The sequence below is a fragment of the Coturnix japonica genome, chromosome 14 (assembly GCF_054131305.1).
Source record: "Coturnix japonica strain WE chromosome 14, WE-NBRP24, whole genome shotgun sequence".
Classification (NCBI taxonomy): domain Eukaryota; kingdom Metazoa; phylum Chordata; class Aves; order Galliformes; family Phasianidae; genus Coturnix; species Coturnix japonica.
Window position 1 is genome coordinate 12144859 of NC_140676.1, and position 20623 is coordinate 12165481.

At 39.9% G+C, this 20623-nt stretch overlaps 1 protein-coding gene across 26 annotated transcripts in view; it reads left to right on the forward strand.

Annotated features, from left to right (window-relative positions):
• Positions 1-20623, forward strand: part of TCF12 (transcription factor 12) — a 145930-nt gene that overhangs the window by 51118 nt on the left and 74189 nt on the right. For 2 of the 26 annotated variants that reach the window (XM_085515623.1, XM_085515624.1), the window contains exon 1: positions 16661-20593. The exons of the other annotated variants lie outside the window; for them this stretch is intronic. The gene's annotated coding sequence lies outside the window, so the exon portion shown is untranslated. Of the gene's footprint in view, positions 1-16660; positions 20594-20623 lie in introns of those variants that run through there. 26 annotated transcript variants of the gene reach the window in all.

The window sequence follows — 20623 nt, forward strand, 5'->3', positions numbered from 1 at the left end:
CGGAAAGCTTTCAGTGTATGTGTATCTAACAAGTGTAACTAAAACTCTAAAAGGATCATTGAAAAGTATTTCACCTGTGGTGTTTTGTTTTTTTTTTTTGAACTAAAAATTGTTGATCTTATGTTATAGTATGGGATGCAGCTTGGTGTATCCTATCTTACCTCATGAATTATTGCAACGTATCTGGAGTTGAATTTGGAAGTTTGGGGGAGAAAGAGAGTTTCCTGTTTAGTTGTTGCATCTGATTATTATTTCTTTCTACTGTTGAAAAGTTATCTTTGTTAGACAAAAGAAGTTATACAGTTCTTATCAAGTTGTAGACACATTCCCATTAATGAATGTGCACTGCAGATCAGTGCACTGATCGATCACTGTGCAGTCTTGAGAGGCTGAAAGGAGCTGGGATTTTGGGATATGAACTTACTGAGCTGATAAGAAATATCTGGGCTAATGGGAATGATGGAGTGCAGGGAGCTCCGTGCAAAAGGTGTAGGAGGCATTCCTCCTCAACTTCCGTCATAACTGAAATGCACCTCTGAAATAGTTAAAAACTATATGTTAAAAAAACCAAACAACCAAACCCATCTAGCAATAACATTTTTCACCATTGCTGTCAACACTTAAGAGCACCATTAAAAGAAAGAATTGTGTGTCAAGGGGATGTTGTTATTTTGTGTATTATGTTCAGCCGTAAGCATATTTGCCTGAAGAGATAGCGGATTATAAAATGCCACTGTCTTTCATGATGGAGCTCTCAAACATTTTAATGATCTTGTACATTGCAAAAGAGAGAAATTTTGTCTAACAAGAGTTGATAATGATTCAATAATGAACAATTTGCCACAGAAAGATGCATTTCCATATTCATTTAGATATTTTTTTTGAAGTGTTTTGCAGAGGAAGTAAAGCTATTATGTTAGATTGGTTAGTGTTATTCGTTAATGAATTCCAGAATTATCCTGTTGATTTGTGAGTATAAAAAAGGAAGGGCTGTTGCCTGTGTTTTGAGTGAAACCACCGAATCCTCTTGGCAGCAGCACAGTCTCTTAATATCCATAGCAATACATAGAAAATCAGGCTAAGATATATTGGTTGTATTGCAGCTCCATCTAGACTTGATAATCTTTGCATATTCAACACTTTCTGTTTTAATTACATTCTAGAAAACTATTCACAAAGATGCCAGATTATTTCCTCTGTAATTATGCTGCTTTTTAGTTCTCTCTGCTTGAAGAAGGTCAATTTTTGCTGGGACCCTTCAAGCATTTGGTATTCTCTCTTCTGTTGTACTGTCCTGAACTTCATTGTACTGAGCTTTTCTACTTCTGCTTACCATGAAGAGAGGAAACCGATCATTACTGAGTATAGCTTAGAGGTTTTTTGGTTAGGTGTTCTTGAAAATTTGAAGTAGGCAACTTCGTTTGGGGTGTGTGTATCTTTCCACAAGGGATAGAAAGAATAAAAGGAAAACACTCCTGCTGTGCTCTGTGTTCATTTTCTGTTTGCTGAGTGGTTTCACAAGCTTTTACGTGATGAAAAGTCATTAAAAAATTAGTCAGTGGTGAGCGTAAAGGTTGCTGAATGTAGCTTGAATATAAGATGCTGAAACCGGTCCCTTACATTTAAAAGACAGAGGTCTCTTTTTCAAGGGTATTTCCTTGTTTTCCTGTTACTTATCTACTGTTTTTACAGTTTAGTGTGGTTAAATTTTAAAGCCCAGGTGTCCCTGGGCTAGCTGCATCAAGAGATCTGTCAGCTGGGATAATGGGAATCTGCTATAACCAGAAGCTGTAACCATGTGAGAATGGCACAGAGAGCTTTAGATGACACCTCTCTTCCTGACCTTACCTACTCACTGATGGATCCAGCTCTAGGAGTTGCAGTTGATCAGTTCTTCAAATCATGTATGTGTCCTAATAGCCGTGCTTTAATTCCTAGCATTCTGCTTTGTGCTTTCTGTGATCACTGTTTGTTGTTGAGCAGCTTGGAGAGTATGAATGACCTGACAAGGCAGGGGAAAAAAAGACACATCAGGCAGTATTTATTAGCGAGGGAGTAGGAGCTTATTACTAGCTTATTATTAGATTCTTACTAGCTTATTAGAGTTATAAGTGGTTTAGATTTGGTAATCAAAATAGTTTCTTGTACTTACTTAGTACAGTGAATATAAAGCCTGATTCTTGTCCTGATTGAAATAAATGTGGAAGAACACAATGGAGTATGATCTAATAAAGATGGAAGCTGGGTAATACTTTTTTGTCTTCAGAACATCTTCCCGTAATGTTGGTTGTACCTTGTTATGTGTGAATCAGTCAGGTGGTTTGTCTTCAGGCTTTACAAAACAGTTAGAACTTGCAATGATGTATGTATACACCATTTATTTTATCTTTTATTAATGTTTTTTGTCTTCTGTCAGTGCAGCAGGTGGCTGATGGATAGTGGATGGAAAGTGCCATGTGCAGGGCAGCAGCAGTGGAGAGGTGCTTGTTGGGGTGAGGCCAGGTTCCACAAAGGTTTCAAAGGCAGTCTTTTGGGTCACTGTGAAATTAAAGACTCATTTAGTGGGTTAATTATATGAGCGATTAATATCTGGGTTTGGCTGTGTTCTGTTTTCAGCATTACTTCTCACTTAATCAACTTGATTGTCTCATTCTGTAGGTTTATAAGAATGTCTGTGTTTCTGTCCCCGCTTCTTTCAAATGAGTGAAAATACTGCACTTAATTTTTCCTGTAAAATCTATTGTTTGACTTGTAAGATAAACACTCCAGGTGGCTTGGTGGAGTGACAAGTATTTTTAAACACGAGCAGAGATAAGGTAAATAGCTGAAATCTCTCTAACTTTGACAGGAGTGGTACTGTTCTGAATAGGTGATGTAAGTATTTTAAGCCTTTATTTGGAAAGGCTGAGAGAGGAGAGGATTTTGAGCTGTGAAATAGAATTAAAAGATGATGTGCATCTGAGTCTAACTGATCTTCAGGAAAACTGCTAGGTTGTGCTTTGTTGTATGGTTTTTTTTTTGTTTTTTTTTTTTAACTCAGTAGCATGTTAGTAGAAGAATTTTGTGATCAGAGAGTCAGTAACCAAATGATTTTATGATGGTGAGTTTAGTTGAAGGAAACAAGCAAAGGTGAATAGCTGTTACAATGACAAATGTTAAGAATTATGCCATTATATTCTTGGCTAAGCATGCTGCTTTAATTACCTTTCAGGGAGGGAGAGGGCAGGTGCAAGTGAGCTGGCACATCATGTATTTGTCCAAAGTCATGGTTAGACTTCCTTGAATTGCCTTCTGTAGTTGTTACGAACTCAACACGTGGAGATATCACAACAAAAATGATCTCTAGAGATCCTCTCTGGAAGCACTCAGGGCTGGGCTGGATGGGGCTGTGAGCAACCTGGGGTACATCTGTTCTGTTTGTTTGTTGTTTGCTTTTTTTTTCTTGTAGAGGTGTGTGCACAACAGAGCCATCCACAGATGCAGCAATAAGGAGTGTGGATCTCCTGCTGTATGGCACAGGTCTACCACAAAGAAATGGGGTGTAAATTTCCCATACTAGAAAAGCTCCTTATGTTTCACTTTGCAGTAACTCGCATCAGGCAGTTTCACAGCGTTACACTTAAAATTTTATTAAATCACTTAATACTTTTGATTATCAAAGCTAAAAATATCAGGACTGCACATACTCATGTTCTTTGCTTACGTAAGCATCCTTGGCTGATCCATAGAAAACAGTGGAAAAAATTGCACGCAGGTTGTTTTTATGCCAGTTAATCTCTGTGTCATACATCACTGCTACCTTTCCTGAAGTATGTCTTGCCATTGCTTTACTCCACCAAAACTCTGTTTTATTGCTTCAGGTAGATGTGGGTTTTGTTTTGATTTTTTTAATTAGTTTTTGTCCATACTATTGCACATAATCTAGCAAATGGGAGACTTGCATTTAATTTTCCTTCTAAGAATGTTTGTTTTATTTTGGAGGTACATCACTGTACTTGAATGTTTGATTGACACTTAGGTGGTATTCTAGGCTGACTGAAAATCTAATGTATATTTCCTAATGTTTTGTTGTGTATGATGAAAGCTTAATGTTTTAACGTAAATCTCAGTGATTTCTTCTCTCCCAGATAATTATACATATCATTTAATTCTTATATTCATACATAAATTCTCCATAAATTGAGGGAAGAGTTGTACTTCTTGCTCTCTCCTTCCCCTCCTTCAGCTGTGGGTGCAGTGCATGCTGTGTTGCTGTGCTTGCAGCTGGGCTGTGCCCTTGGCTGAGCTGCTGGGCAGCAGCAGATCCTCTAGAGCCGTGCTCCTATGGGCTTGGGTCTGCACCCGGCGTGCTGTCAGAGCAGGCAGCCTGTGCTGCTGTGCTCTGATACTTGGTAGAGTGTGATGCTCTGGGTTCAGTTTCAGATTTCCCTCCCCCCTCAGGTATTACGTTTAATAAATTCTGCTCACATTAAAGAATCGCTCTCATCCGCTCTTCATTTTCCTTTTGTGAAAGCTAATGGGTTTCTGGGAAATTAAATTACACAGTCATTTAGTGATAGTATGAAGTGCAGGGCATTTTTACCATTGGGTTTTTGCTCACAAGGATGTGTGTGAAGCTTAGTTTTCCCTTCTGTTTAGAAGGTAATATTTCAATCAAATAACTTTCCTAACACTTATTTAAATACAGGAATACCTCAAGGCTCACTCCAGATGCAGCAGAGCCCGTGTCCTTGGTGCTAGGCTGCAGCAGGTGTCACCTGTGCTCTCCCCTTGGGATTTGCAGCTGTGGCAGCGGGCAGCGAGCATCCCCGGGAGGTGCTCAGGTGGAGCTGCCAGGTAGGTGCCTGCCACGCAGCCACAGCTGCTCCAGAGCTGCTGCCTCCAGCAGCTTCCAGGGCGGGGAGGTGAAGGAGCAAGCAGGTGCAGAATTGTCTCCCTGCCAGTGATGCTGGAGTGCCGAGGCAGCTTGTCCTTAGCGAGTGAGGTTAGGATTGTGCAAGTTCAGATGATTATAAAGTCTCTAAATCAGTGTGGGAGTCATCTTCAAACTTAGTCTGCAGTGCTGTGGTTCAAGGGGAAATAATCAAACAAGCATGTTTTCTTTCTGGAAAATGAAGAAATCTGTCCTTGAAAATCCTTCACGCTGTTTAATACTGTGCTAGGAATAACTGGGGTATCTGCTCGCTGGGTGCTGCTCGTGTTGTGGGTGCCATAGCAGGACTGTGGGAGCCTGCACAGCCCAGGTCTGACAGTGGCCCTCCTTGTAGGACATGGTACCAGGAGAAGCAGTGTGACCTGGGGTAACCTGCATCAGACCAAGTGTTATTGTCTTCAGAAACGTTTCATTTACACCTCTAACCAGATTTTTTGTCAATGCTAAGTACTGCTGAATTGCCAGTCTAGGAATTTTAATGTGCAATCTGGGCTTTTTAAATGTTAAGCCATTTTATTTTGTATAAAATTTTATATCAAAAAGCTTTGTTTTCCGCTAACGCGGTGTGATACATTGAGTGTTGATTTATTCACAGTGTACTCAGACTCTGAAATGGGAATAAACAGTAATCTGATGAAATTTTTAAGTCCTGCTTTTCCTCTTTGTTATAACATGTCAGTTGAGCTGCTGCAGGGTATGTTTATCTGTTACAAGGCTCATCAGTGCATGAAATGCTGAAAGGGCATATTTCTCTCCTGTGGTTCCTGCCATCCCTGGGCACTTGTAGATGTGTTCCAGTGGCTGGGATCAGCTGGGTGAAGCTGTAGGATTTTAAATTTCAGTCTGTCTGAAGGCGCCAAGCTCCTTTCTAGGGACAAGGGAGGAGGGGAGGATTTTTTCCCATACTGGTGATGTAACTTCCCCATGAGGCAGTTGCTCAGGGATCTACATAATAACTATTACCCTGTTCAAATAGGAGACTGTAGAAAGCTCATAGGTGATTAAAAGATAATTTTGTAATTTTTCATGGCTTGTCTTTGTTTTGCAATAAAGATGTTTGCTCATTGCCAGGTGCATAAAAATCACTTACTTGATCTCTATTTCATTCCATTAATTTCTTTTCATTCCTGTGTGCATATAGCTGTAGCCTGTCAGTTGCTAGCAGCCCAGTTTTTAACCAATTAGCAGCCCGTGTCCAGTGATGAAATTCTGATCTGAACAACCAAAATGTAGCTAGGCTGCTTGTGCCAGGGTAAGTGGCTTTTGTGATTTTTGGAGCATTATGGTATTTGCATTAATATGGTTTTAGAGTGGTGGTTTCAGCGAGTCAGATGTTTGTTGCTGAAGGAAATATGACTTTGGATAGATGCACATATACAGTGGAGGGAAAGGCTGAAAAAAGATGGACCTGAACAGGCCATCCTGCCGCAGATAGGACTGTATTCATTGTGCACTGGGTGGTGCTGGACCTGCACTGACATCATGTTTTTGTGTGGCCACTGTGCTATTTCTGTAGAGCTGTCATTTGGTGCAGGTGTGCAGTACTCCGAATTGGGCACTTTTGCTTCAGTCCAACGATGCACCAAAGTCTGCTTTCTGGAAAGCAGGTGAAGAATTTCATGCAGCAGAAATGTGCAGAAGGCCAAAAAAAGGCGAACCCATTTTGCTAAGCAATGGCAGTGCTTTATTTGCAGGGCTTTCTTGGCACTTGGCTCTGCTTTTTCTGATGGTGTAACAGCCCTGTTGCTTTCAAATTAGAGTTCTGCTACTGATGCCAAGAGATCTGAGGAGTTACTTCTCAGGTATTCTGGTCACTTCAAGAAGTAGATACCTTGTTATCCTCATGTGTAGCAGCTTCTCCAGGTTGGCATTTGGTCGGAGGGCTGAATCTCGGTTGCTTTGGGTTTTGTTTGCTGATGCGTTAATATGTGAGATGAAAGAAGCTGATGGATTACTGCTGCTGTGATTCTTCTAGAGAGAGAAGTAGCCTTGAGTTTTGTATTTCATCACTAAAGGTTCACTGAAATTGAAAAGAGGAAGAAATGAAACACTTAGCGTTGAAACAAGCTGAGATGGACTCCACTGCTTTTCTGAAAACAGCTGAGCTCTATTCATGAGTTATTCATGAATCTTAAAGGTAGTTGAGAACCAAGTGTTCCAAGATCATCTTGTACAGCAAACAGGTTTCCCTTGGAAGTTCTTATTAATCTGCAAATCCCAGTGGTGGGTGCAAATGAGAACTACTGATTTACGTTCTGCCAGGGAAAGCTCTTCAGGCAGTATAGCGTGCCTCAGCTTTTTGTTTCCTTAAGCTCTCTTGATGAAGGAGGGCAGTCCTGGATGGTTCTTCAATATGTCCTGCAGTCTTTTTTGTCTGTGTGGAGTCTTGTTTTTACTCCTTGGGGTTTTCCTTAATTTTGTCCATAAGAGGCATTTTTTCCTCTCTTGGGAGTGACCGTGAATCCAATTTTGGTGTATGGTATCATTTTCAATTGATATCAGTGGCATTACAGCTGGCAGCAGTGGCCTTCACCCAGCTGTGATAACTGCTAAAGAAAGCTAGGAAAATGCATTCTCACTTTTCTAGCAAATCTTTCGTTCAAAGTCCCAGATAGTTTGTTCTGCGATTAGTCAGACCTCTCATCTGAGAACGGGGATTGTTCAGACCATGTGCACAACAAGTACTGCCATCACAGTAACTGTAACAGAATTTAAGCTTGCTTCCTAGTGTTGTAATGGGGCCCTGTATAATAAACTTGGCACTTTAGGCACGAATGCAGTACAAATAAAGCGTTTTTCCATCTCTCCTCCTACATAATGAGACATAGAAGGCAAGAGAGTCGAGAATAATGCATGGCTTGTTAACACTGCTGTAAGCTTCAAGGCCACTCCCTGGGGTCTGCATTGCGCGCTGAAGTGCATGACTGCAGCATAAATAAATTAATATCCTGGGTTTTTTTTTTGTTTGTTTTTTATTTTATTTGTTTGTTTAAAAAAAAAGTTCAGAGGAGATAGGAAAGAATGTACTTGTGAACTTCTTTTGTGGTACTACAGTCTTCTACATATTGGGAGCATAAGAAAGTGTTACTTTTTTTTTTCTGTGGTAAATAATACACGTCTATCTTAGGAGTAGTGTTGCCTTAAGGAGTATGATAGAGGACATTCTGATCACATTGCCTTACTTTAAAGGAGTTAGCAGAAGCTCATGCACTTGTTAGACCATATAAAGCATTTAACACACCTTACTATTCTACTTATCAGTCAAAACATGAGATATTTTTATTTTTCAGATTTGTAAGTTTTCCTTCAATATTTGTTTTCCTTTAATTATAAAGGAGTTTTATTTCCAGGTCATTGTGTTGCGTAATTATGCAGCTTTGCATTTGAAAGGCACTGAAACTGATACAGGTATACAAGGTCAGGAACCGTGCTCTTACTTTTTTTTTTTTTTTTCCTGGGCTCGAGCTCTGTCTGTATGTCATTTTTTTTTTGCCCTGAAGTGAGTTAAATCTTTCCTCCCAGTGATAGGAGAGTGCTGGTTTTCTCTAGGAGTGCTGCGTTGTGCGGTGAGAGATCTGTTAATGTTATTTTATCATCACTGAGACCATTTTTCTGTGTGTCTTCTGGAACTGATGTTTTTGAGTTTAAGATAAACATCACTGGCGCTGCTCTTGCTTAAAATATTTCATAAATAGCAAGGCTGAGAAGTCTGCATTCCACGTTTTTGGTGAGGCTTTTTTTTTTGTCATCTGAATCTGTATCACTTCTCTGCATTCAGTTTTATGAGTTGCAAGAGCACAGCCTGAAATCAGTAGCTCCTGGTTGCTCAATTCTTGCAGTGTTGTGCTGTACCTGCCCGGTGTACAGAGGGCTTGGGGTGTTACTTTATTTGATTATGGAGAGAGGTAGGAGGGGAAGAGATGATTGCCTCATCTTTGTGGTGTTTGGCTGCGTTTCCTTTCTTATTTTTTTTTTTTGTTCTCTGCTTTTATTCATCAGTGACAATTTATAAACAGTACATGTTTCACAATGATTTCAGCCTTGAGTGCCAAACAACTGTATGATGTTGTTCCTTTGTTTGACAGCTTCCTGGCACTCAGCCACATGCACAGTAGTAATAAATACTTTTGTCCAGTGTATGTGTGCGTTCTTTATTTGGTGTGTGTTTTCACAATTGCCTTAGAAATCTGTCTTCCTAAAAATGCGGTTCCAAAGATGTATGGTTTAAGAAACAAATAACAAAAAAATCCCTGAAGAACCAAATCTTGTGAAGCAATAAAAATGCAATTATTATCAACCATTCTTTCAGTATTCTGAAGCAATGGAGAGGGGATGGGGAGAGAATTATTGCTGTTTTTTATTGGTTCAGTGGTACATTTGCAAAATATGGAAAGGAATATGGTTTGTTGGCAGAAGGAAAAATCCCGCTTGTTTCTCCAGTTGTTAATCATTTTCTATACAATAGTTTGCTTACATGTGCACTAAGCAGCAGGCATCCAGCAATGTGTTTAGAACAGAAGAAAAGATAAAGAACATTAAAAAAAAATATATCCCATAGTAGATATTCTGTATTATCTGTGTTGAAGTCAATTAGGAACACAAATGGCTTGAATTCAGGATATTGGCTTTTAACTGGATCTGCAGCATTTGGTTGGAACAGGGCATCCTGCAGTATGAAGAAGCCGAGCGTCACTGCTGATCTTACTCCTCCTGCTGCTGTTCTGTGCCTCCCCCTCTTTCCCCAGCAGAGACACAGCTTGCTCTCATGATAGAGACGCAGTGCAAATGCCAATAGAACACTGAACTGAAAGGCAGTGATTCATCAGCAGAATGTGTTATTTATCCAAGCACAGTTACATTTATTTTTTCTTTTTACCTGTGTTCTTCAGCATCATAATTTGCTTGATAACCAATTTTAATACAACTACTGAACTGGAAGCTAATTTTTAGTCTTGCCTCTTCAATTATGTTCAGTTTCTCTTACTTTTTTAATGATGCTTTTATGTTGTTTTCTCACCCGGTGCAACGCAACTGTACGTTGTTGGTCCAGTTTTTCTTCTAAGATGTCATAACATCAGAAGTAGAAAATAATACAGCCTTTAACTTGCACAGAAAACAGAATCATCTGTCCTCAAACCTATAGAATGTAATTTCTGCTGTGCTTTCACTGTGTAGCTAAACCTGTAATTTTTGTCCCTACAACCCACCTGTCCAGATCAGTGCGCTGGTTCCATCTGAGCAGTTCCATCATGCCTCCTGTCAGTTACACTTGGGGATTTTTCCTGTCTGTACTTGTCTTTGCTCTCTTCGTTTCTTCTATTTCTGCATGTTTTGAGAACTGCCATTTTGTTTATACTGTGCAAATATATTGCTGTTAGTAGCTGGGATACTGTGTTAGATGAATTTTGGTTCTGTTCTAGCATAGGTGTTTTTGCTTGTTTCTAGGACACTTGTGCATTCAAAAGCAGCATCTCTTAAGAATTCTTTAGGTACATGCTCTGAACAGGGGTGCTGTGCAGTACCCTGAGTCTCTTCCTTGGAAGGGCAGCTTACTACAGACTCAGCCTGGAAGATCAAAACACTTGTCATGTTGCACTGAAGGTGTTCTAATGCATTCTGTACTAGGAGGACAATTTGTGGAGAATGGACAAGGGGGCAATAAAATTCAGTTGGAGTGGGAGAAACGATAATCTCTTGATGGCCAACTTCAAAACAAACATAAAACATTGTGACAATAAAGCTGGAGGAGCAGGGGCTAAATGTTGAAACATCCAATGGATAGCTCTGAAAGAGTAAGCTTGAATGCAAAAGGAGTAGTAATTTGCTTATTTCTACATTTTAACAGCATAGGTTCACATACAATGAAGGGAACTTCCTATTTTTCAACTGCAGAAAACAAATTCTTGTGAGCTTTTTTAGCGTCCAATATTCTGTTATTGGAAGCGTGTCCTTTTCACTAAAGCTTCTGAGATGTGCCGTGGATGCTTTTCAGAATGCGTTTGATCCCTTGTAGCATGTACCATGCTGCTCAAGGCAAGAATCTGTAGATGTCACAGTCATCTTGCCACACATGATGAATCACTTTGCCTAAAGATTTTCTGCTCTCGAAGCCTCGAGGCTGGCTCTGTCTCCCTACGGATGTTTGGTTAGATTTGCCATCTGAGCTTACTGTTGTGTGACCGGTTTAGAAAGTACTAAATCCAAACTTTTTTCACTTTGTTTCAATGTTTTGTTATCGGATGAGTGTATTTATGCAGACATCACTCCTAACCAAATCATGATTAGAAATAAGGCATGATAAGAATCAGTTTGGATTTGAAAAGACAGCAGCTTTTTGAACTTCTTGTTGTTTTCTTGTCTTTGTTTTCCTTAATTTGTTACAAGAATTGTATGATGTGATTGTAGCTGCAGGCTGCTGTCCACTGTTTTTCTGCCTTTTTTTCTTTTGTGGAAAAAAGAAATCAAGCCAAACAAACAAAAAACCCAAACCAAACCAACAGTGTGTAAGCATGTTCGTAGCTTTCTTGATGCTGATGGTGATGCTGTCACCATTTGGATATTCTTTCATTGTCCTGGCACATAAGACAGGGTTAGAGGCAGCCTGAAACCAGAGTTTTACGTTGCAGATAACTGGTCAGCAGTCTCCTTTATTGGTTCCATTAATGTGATGGGGATCATGCTAGGAGGATTTTTATTAAATGTATTTTTGATGTTTTTAGTATTTAATGCAGTTTGTGTTTTTCAAGCAGAACAAAATCTGTAGCAGGTAAACGTCAAATTCGTATCCAGCTGTGCCATGGCCTAACACTACGTGCATTGAATGTTTTGTTATGGCAAGAGGCACCTTTCCTATTGTTGCAAATTTATGAAAACAGTATGTCAGCAATAAGGCACAGGAAGTGACAAAGCACAGCAAGTGAGTTTTCAGCTTTTTCTTTTTTTCTTAATTGTTCTATTTATATTCCTGTCCTTCCTTCCTTTTTGCTTTTCGCTGTCCTCTGGACAATACATATTCCAGCATTTTGCTTTGTTATTTTCCGTTCCCATGTGCTCAGGGACAGCAGGTCTCTTGCTCCCTTTACAGCCTGTTCAAGGCCTGCTGCCATTAGGCTCTGGAGGAACAGGTCGCTGCTTGCCTTCTCTGCTCCTCCCTCTAAGAAAACCCCTCTGTTCTTTATGATGAGACGTTTGCAGTGATGTAAAGAGGGAATAAAAGCGTAACTGTGAATTGCTGGTTGGCTGTATTTCGCCACTTTTTGAGTACTAAATAGCATTTTCTACTTACACTGCTTTTCTCCTTTCTGTTCTTTTGTCCTGCAATTTTTTAATTTATTTTTTTAATTTTTTTTTTTGGTTGAAATCAGCATCTTTGGAAGGGCAGATCGTTCATTTTCAGCTTTGGAAGACAAATCTAAATATATTTCCATGCATTTTTGTTTTTCTTCTCTCCCTCCCCCCCCCCCCCCCCCCCTCCCTTTTCTTTTTTTTTTTTCCAGGGACACTGAGGTTTTTTTCTTTTTTTCTGCAATTATTGTTAAAAAGAGAAAAAGAAAATGAAAAGAAAACATGGAAAAAAATACCAAGAAAGAACCTTTCTTTGTTACCGAGATCTGCTCTAAGTAGCATGGGCACCATATATATTGTAACTTGAAAATCCTTTCTGCTGAGAATGTGAAAGGTACAAACGTTTCTGACAAACAGCCCAGTGAACATCGTGAGAACAAACAACAGAACGCTCCAAATACATTAATTTATTTCAAAAAGCCAAACCCTCATAGTTGCGGTTCTTCTCTGCAGTGAGACTTGTACTGATGGATGATACAGTTTTACTCCTTTTCTTGAATGCTTATTTCTCATTACGGATTTTGGTTCTGTTAACTTGCATACATCTGCAAGTTTGATGGTTGCAGGAACCTTGAATATGTGCCATCTGTGTCACTTTGAAGGAACTGTATTGAAAGAAAAATTCTAGTTAATACCTGAAAGCATAGCATGATTAGCTATAAAAAATACTTATTTTTAAGTCAGAGGCAGTTATGTCTGCCCAAGATTTAATACTCTCTTTTTAAAGAGTACAGCTGTGAAGCTTGAATGGAAATTAGATTGATTCTAACAGCTGATGATAAAGGTATCTACTTAAGCAAAACGTAAAGTGAATAGCTTTTATTGACCGTGGGTAAAGCTGAGTAATGGCAGTATAGATGGCTAGGTAAAATGCTCTGATTAATTCATAGCTTGCATCTAAACTTCAAAGCATAACATTTAGACATTCTTTTATGATTCTTTGGTATGTAAAGAACATTCCTAGCAGTGCTACAGCTTTTCTTTGGATTTGAATGCTTAAAAGAATGAATTTACTATGGGAAGCATATCATATATAATTTTAGCTGAGTTGTTTTTTGGTTTCTTTTTGTTTTTTTTGGTTTTTTTGCCATTTTAATTTTTGAAAGCTTTTTTAAATATTAAAATATAATCTTTCGTTTGAAATGGTAACATTTCCATTGACAACATCTCACGGAACGGTTCTGCTCGAGAGGTCATAACCTCCTTTCAGTTTTAGCTGTTAACAGCCCTAAGTTCTGAGCTGTTCCTGTCCGTTTCAAGTACTGATCTGTGGTACTGTAAGCAACTGCTTCCTTCATTTTAACCTTATAACCAGTTACCATTCCACTTAGGTGATGAAACTTCTCGTGACTGTTTTGCTCGTTAACTTCTGGCTCTCTGTTTTCCACAGTGGTTCATGCCTAATTATTCAGTGTATAAATCAAAGCCACTTTGTACGGAGTAGAACTTAGTAATTCATACACTATATAATTGTTAATTTTGTATCATGTTTTACTGTTTTGCTTCGGGATGATTTGGGGGTAAGAATCGTGGTGTAAGCACATCTTTGCTGGAGCCCTTTGCTCTAGGAAGTATCTCAGTTATTGTGTGCTGTTTTGTTTATACATCAAAATTCCAATCTGACTCCCTAATTTATTTGAGTAAACGGATTAAAATCTGTTATTGTTCTCTTGATGTCCTTAAACCTTTGTTATAATTTGTGTTTCCTGCACAATTGGATCCCTGACTCATGTGTCATGCACTTTAATTCAGGATTGTGTTCAGAATTTCACTAAGTTTTTCTTTCCGATGCATTTTGTGCTGTCTCTGTAGAAATGTCCTTCTTAGCAACTATTGCCACCTTTTGCCATCTTGGAGAGCCCTTTCTTTTTTTACTCATGAAGGACAGTGTTTTGCTTTGGATTCTATGTGTTGAGCTGTACTTTGTCTTAGCACTTCTAGGTATAATATCAGAAGGCAGTTAAACCCCACGTAGCAAATAAGAGGCTGTGTTTTGTCCAGTGGCTGCAGGAGGTGCAGTCTGGGTGTTCTTCTGAGCGGGGCCACCAAGGTAATGAAGTACGATGGTGCTGCAGTTGTGCTGAGCATCTCCTTGTGCTCCCATCTTAGTGTTGACAGGTAACTTTCAGCTTCCTGAGCTTTATTTTTCTGGGATGAGATTCTCTGTTATACTTCTCCCAGTCCTTTCAGTTGTGTCTCCAGCTGTTAGGTTTGTGCCTCTGAAGTAGAAATGTCATGTCTTGTAGCATAGCCTTCAATTTGCCCCCATGTTGCATCTGAAGCGTGACTCATATTAATACTTAATTCATTATATGGTATTTCTTTTTTTCTTTTTCTTTTTTTTTTTTTTTTTTTCTTTCTTCCATAGGCTCTCAAAATAAAAGAAGCTGAATTTAATTTAAAGCCAATCTTATTAAAGATTATACTCTGGTCTTAACACTGGGCTCCCCAGATACTCTGTAATTAGCATTCTTTAAGTACCCACAGTAGAACTGGGCATCGGGCTGTTAATTTAATGATTTATTGATTAATGGTTTTTATATTCTGATGAGAAGGACCATTTTCTGAACTGCTGTTGGTCAGCATAATTCTGCCAAAAGATAAGAATATTCCTTTGGTGCTACTTCTGTTTGTTCCTTAACCCCTGTGTTTCACTGCCCAACAGCGCTCAGTCCGTCACCTTTTGGCATGCGTAGCTTTTGGGTTATAGAACTTGGGTTTGGCCCTATGAAAAGGTGAATTCTAACAGAACACTGAATTGAGAGCAAAATGTAAATGCTTTTGTGTGGTTTTCATGCTATCTTAGGAAAGGAAGGAGACAGATAAAAATGATGGGAAGTCCTGTAGAGGTACAAAACTCCAAATGATCTAACTATTAAAAAAATATGCTTTTTGTTCCCAATGTGTGATTGTTTTTCTTTTCCTCCTGGCATTTATGAAGTGTGCTGTAGTCTCTTTGTATAGGCTTGTAGATGAGGAACAAGGAATTGCCATTGACCTAAAGCAAACTGTGGTGGTGTGGAGTGTAATCTGACAACTACTTACCATACACACTGAACGTATTTCTCCAAGTAGTTCACTGCAGTTTATGACTGAAAACACAGAAGTCAGAGTGGTTTGGTAGATGTTGGATTGCCATGAGCTATCTTCATAATTTTAGAGGTCTCTGCTGTTAGTATAGAATCATAGAATGGCTTCGGTTGGAACCAGTGTAAAGCTGAGCTTAGGTATCTGGTGGCAGAGCCCTTCCTGCTTGGGCATTTGTACCATTCAACACATGAAAACAGCATATTAACAGTTTAAATTGTTATGTTTCACTTCCAACTCAAATGACTTAGTCCCAAAGTGTAGCGTGGTCTCAGTGGTGATGCAGTGTCACATCTTTCCTGCGTATCTTTTCAGTGGTGTGAGTACTTCCTGGTGCAGTTTGGTAAATGGCCAAAATGCCTCCATATCCTTTTCTCTGCAATGCACGTTATGCTCATAAGCCACCGGGACCATGAACACAAATGAATGTGTGTAACTGGTCCTTTTTGCTAAACCTCATCAAACGTGGTGCTAGATTCAAGGCGTGGTGTGCCCTGATTACACCCAATTGCTCTCTCTTTGTCTGATTACTATAAAACTAAGCTGGGAATTTTTTGCTTCAAAAAGAAATGAAGCTCCTTTCACTGTGCTCCTCAGAAAGCATAGTTGGATGTGGGTTTTTTTTATAGCATTAACTTTGATTTTTTTCATTAATAGCAGTTTTGTTTGTTGCAGAATTTAATCGTATTGTTAAATGCAGCAGTCCATTCTTCGCTAGGTTTTCCTCCTGCTTTCTCCTTTCTCCTTCCCCTTGCTGAGCAGCTGTTTTGTGGCAGGTAGGAGCGTTCCAGGCCGGTTGTTGGGCACAAGGCATGGCGTTGCCCTGGCTGCTGCCCGGCAGCAGGAGCTGCAGGTTGCTGCCCGCCCGGTGCAGGCAGGCAGGCAGCAGCGCAGCACTCCAGCACTATTAATATGCACAGCGTGGCGGCTTTCGGGGAAGGTTATTAGGATGCGGGTTCGTATCCTCCAGTGAATGAAATGATGTGTGATTATGAAGTCATCAGGCATGGACCAGTAAGGCTCGGGAGAACCCCCCCAGGTCCTCGGGGTGCCATTGATTGGTGACCATGTGTTTGTGCCCGATAGACTGTGAAATGGTGTGTTGCTCCACGGCTGTGCTGCACCTGCGCCCCACCGAGGTGATTGATTGGTTTGGTCATGTGGAATGTTCCCATCTGGTCTGCAGTAATGTGGTTTTTTGTTGACATTTTTTTTTTTTTTTTCCTTCCCTCTTCTCTCCTATTTCCCCTTCATCTGCAAATAGGCGATGCTGGCAGGAGCTGGAGCAGGCGGTTGTAAAGGACAGCCGAGCCTTTGCCTTTAGAACAAAGTGGAGCTGCTGCAAGTCCTCATGTTTCTTTCATTTCTACTAAAAGACCAGATAGGTCGTCCTGTGCTTCTGAGCGGGGAACAAACAAGCAAGCAAACAACATAAAAAACCACTGCAAAAAAACCTACAAAAGAATACAAAAAAAGCTCAGGGGGCACCAGCCCCCCAAACCTGCACTGCTGCACACAGAACTTACCGCTGTGCACAAGCACTGCAGTACTGTAATTAGATTACCAAAGTAGCAGTGCATGTGGAAGATCTTATTTAACCTCAGAAAAGTAGTAGTTTATTGAAAACTACTGATGTTGCACTTTAAATGCCAAGAAATTATTTTAGTTCCTTAAAAAAAAAAATTAAAAAAATTCTATAGTTACATTGGGCGGTCTTGTTTGATATTTCTTAATCTCACTCCTTTTTCATAATTGATCTATTCATTCCACTTAATGACTAATTACATATCAGAGCACATCATCAGCAGCATTCATCATTGTAGAATGTAATAATCAATGACATTTCAACAAAGGAAAAAATAAATATGCAAATAAGGACTCATTAACATTTGCATGAGCTGTTTGAATAATCACGTTGCTGACAAGGCTGTAATTAACAGAAATTGATGCTGAGTTCAGTATTTGATAGTGTGTTTTCTCAGCGTTTTATTGTTGTCACTGCGGGGGCTGGAATGAAGTTCTGCTCTGCTTGTACCTTGACTTGGGCTTGATGTGATGGGCTGTGCCAGGTAGCAGAGGCTTCTGGGAGTCCCCAGTTCAGCTCTGACCTACGCTTAATGCTGAGAGAGAGAGATTTCAGCTAAATGGCTGTATTGTTAGTGAAGGATTGTTGAATCTCCGGTAATTATACAGCAGCTGAAGGAAGATCTTTTCTCCTAAGTCAGGAAAACTAAAAATGATTAAAAAAAAAAAAACACAACCCAACCCACTAAGACTCTTTTACATGAGTCAGGCACTTAGAAACTGTAGGATTTCTTACTTGTTCTGAAAACCAGGCATTGAGGTAGGGTTATGTTTTCTTGTTTCGTTTGTCACTCTGGTACAGTGTATCAGTGTTGGGAGACTTGAGCTTTATTGTAATTGAAAATCACTTGCTAAGGAAAATGTTGTGTAATTATGAAACGTTCGGGCTCTCCCCCCGCCCCCTCTGATTATTGCAACTTTATTCCCCCTTCCCTCTTTTTCCTGAAGCTTCCTCTTTTTGTCATGGATATCAGCTGAAATGCACAAAACACAATAAAGCTGTTTATGTCAGTTTTTTTGGATGACTGTAAGTGCTGATTATAACAAGTTTAAGGAATTTCCTTTGTTGAGTGTGTACCCACGCCATATGGCTCAACATGGAACATTAACTTGACAGGGATAATGGATTGTGGTATATGGAGACAATTTTGCCTGCAGCTTCACTATAACTCATTCTGGTTGGGGATCACAAGTTTATAATATAGGATGCAGCAAACATCCAGATGGATTTGCTTTACATAAAAGAGTTGCAGTTCTTTTTATTTCCTGCTTGTAATTGGGGAAGAAAGGGACTTAAAAAATAAAATAATAAAAAAAAAATAAAAAATCAAAAGTAGTAAACAAAGAATGGGGCTTATTCAGACGGGAAAATCTCAGTGAAGCCGTGTGTTTGTGTGGACTGTTTTGGATATACTGAAACATAGGTGGAGTCATTACCTACAAACGCACATACATATACAAGGTTTTTCTAATAATATCTCACCTGGCTTCACTTTACAAAGTATTTCAATGTACCTCCAGTTGTAGAAATATATGAGGCTCTGGGAGAATGCGGAGGAAATAAGGCTACTTGACACAAGGCTCTGATTTTACTTAATTATAGTGACTTTTGTTTTAATCAGAATGACCGCTTCTCTGATTAGCATTCTGGTTCTTTAGCAGCGCTCTGATGGTACCCTGTGTTCTTTCAGAAAGAAAGAAAAAATCTCAAGTCTTTTGTGGCACAAGGAAGTAAAATACTCTAAAATAGCTTCATTTACTTCAGTCAGAGTCTGGTAAAATGGGAATTCTTCTAATGTCTTACTAGAACATCAGTCAGTATAAACGTGGTGCTTCCTACTGACTGATGGGCGTGCCCAAGTTCCTGTATTTTTCCCTAATTTTACAAATACTTGTACATCTAAGAGACTTCAAGACGGGTAATCCCATTAAACACATATGCAGTTGTTTGAAGGGTCAGGGCCATAAATCCACATTGAGGATTTCAAATAGATCTGTGTGGGTTAGCTTCAGAATTCTTGCTCGCTTGTGGTTGAGTTAAACTCCAAATGAAATGGGGTGCCTGAAAAAGCGGGCATCTTCTGAATATGAGTTTGGGAGATTTGTTTAAATGCCAGCCTATAAATCTCTTGTAGTTGACCTTCCTTATCCAAAATTGCTGCTGGTTTGTTGTTTTGTTTTTTTTTAATTTGAACACTGTCACACGGGTATACATTTGTTCATTATTTTGTGAGCTTTTAGGTAAATGCTTGAGCAGATGGAGAGGACTTGGTTTGTGACTGGGGAAGGGGGTTGCTGGTTCTGATTATAAGTACTGTGTTTCTGTCCAGCCTGCGTCTCCCATTGCTGACTTCACACAATGACATCCCAATTTAGTATCTTTAATCATCATCCTAAGTTTCAGAAGGTAAGCAGCCAGAAGGGGTCTGCTTTTGGGAAGGGAGGAATAAAAAAGCGTTAACAGTTGACCTGTGAAGAGTCTGACTTGGCTTAGGGTGTGAGGATTCTTTCAGGTTTTCATGCTGCAAATTATACTTTAAAAAGCTGTTCTGGGTTCATTCATCTTCCTGCTTGCCAGGCCCTATGCGTGGTAATCACTGCCAGGTGCGAATTTTCTGTGGACTTAAAGAAATAGTTGCTTGCATTCTTATTATGGAAAAGTCCCTTGTTTTCTGTTGCTGCTACAGTTGTGGAAGGATAATATCAGGAAAACACAGGGTGTGCCTATAATACTGTTGTTTAACAACAAAAAGCACAGGAAAACACTTGTTCCTTATTTGAAGCAGAGGGAAGCATAACATCATACCTAGTGTGCCACTGAGCTGGTGGATCTTGTTCATCTGCAGCCCACCAGCTGGAAGGCACTGAGATAGGGAAAGGTGCACCAGTGTTGCAATCGGATTGATGAATTTAAAAGTGTAGATGAGAGAATTCTTTCCAGGAACAGTAAGGGGAGCTGACTGATTCTTCTTGGCTTCGTGAAGAAATTAAAAGTCAAAGTCAGCAAACATTTAATAACATCAAAATTTTGAAGATAGCATTTGTGTTCGGTGTTGGTATTTGTTACCCACCGAGGAGTTTCTGCAGGGCTGTATGTACCCCACAGCATGGTGATTCTTCCAGGCTGCAGGAATCCCTCCCTGCATCCACTGAATTGTGCTCTGTGGTTTGTAAATACAGCTCAGCCTCACCTCGAAGGCAGGTTTGGGTGTAAAGAGCAATGAATTTTTCACTTTTGGTTTGCTTGTGTAATTTATTCATATCCGTTGCTATAGTTTTCCAATTACTTAATGGCTTTCGCTCCCATTATGTGTTTTTATGGAACTTGCTTGGAAGAGTCTTTCTTCTTGGCAGAAGGAAATGCCTTCAGCTTATATTTCCCATCTGTTTATTTCTGGAGAGCAGTGCTGCTGGTGGTGCTGGGGATGGATGTGCCCGTGCTGTGCGTGGGCCGCTGCATGGCGGTGCATGGGAGCGTGTGGGGACGGGAGGGGGAGCCCGCGGCACGGCTGTCAGCCAGGAGGGCAGGGCTGGGGGGGCCTCATCCTGCTCAGTTCCCTGTGTGCTATTTCAGTCCTTCGACGTGGAAGTTTCGTCTCCTCCTTGTCCTTGAGCGCACACACGCTGTGATCCGATGGTAATAGGGTACGCTATTACTTGATTTTATGGCAAAAA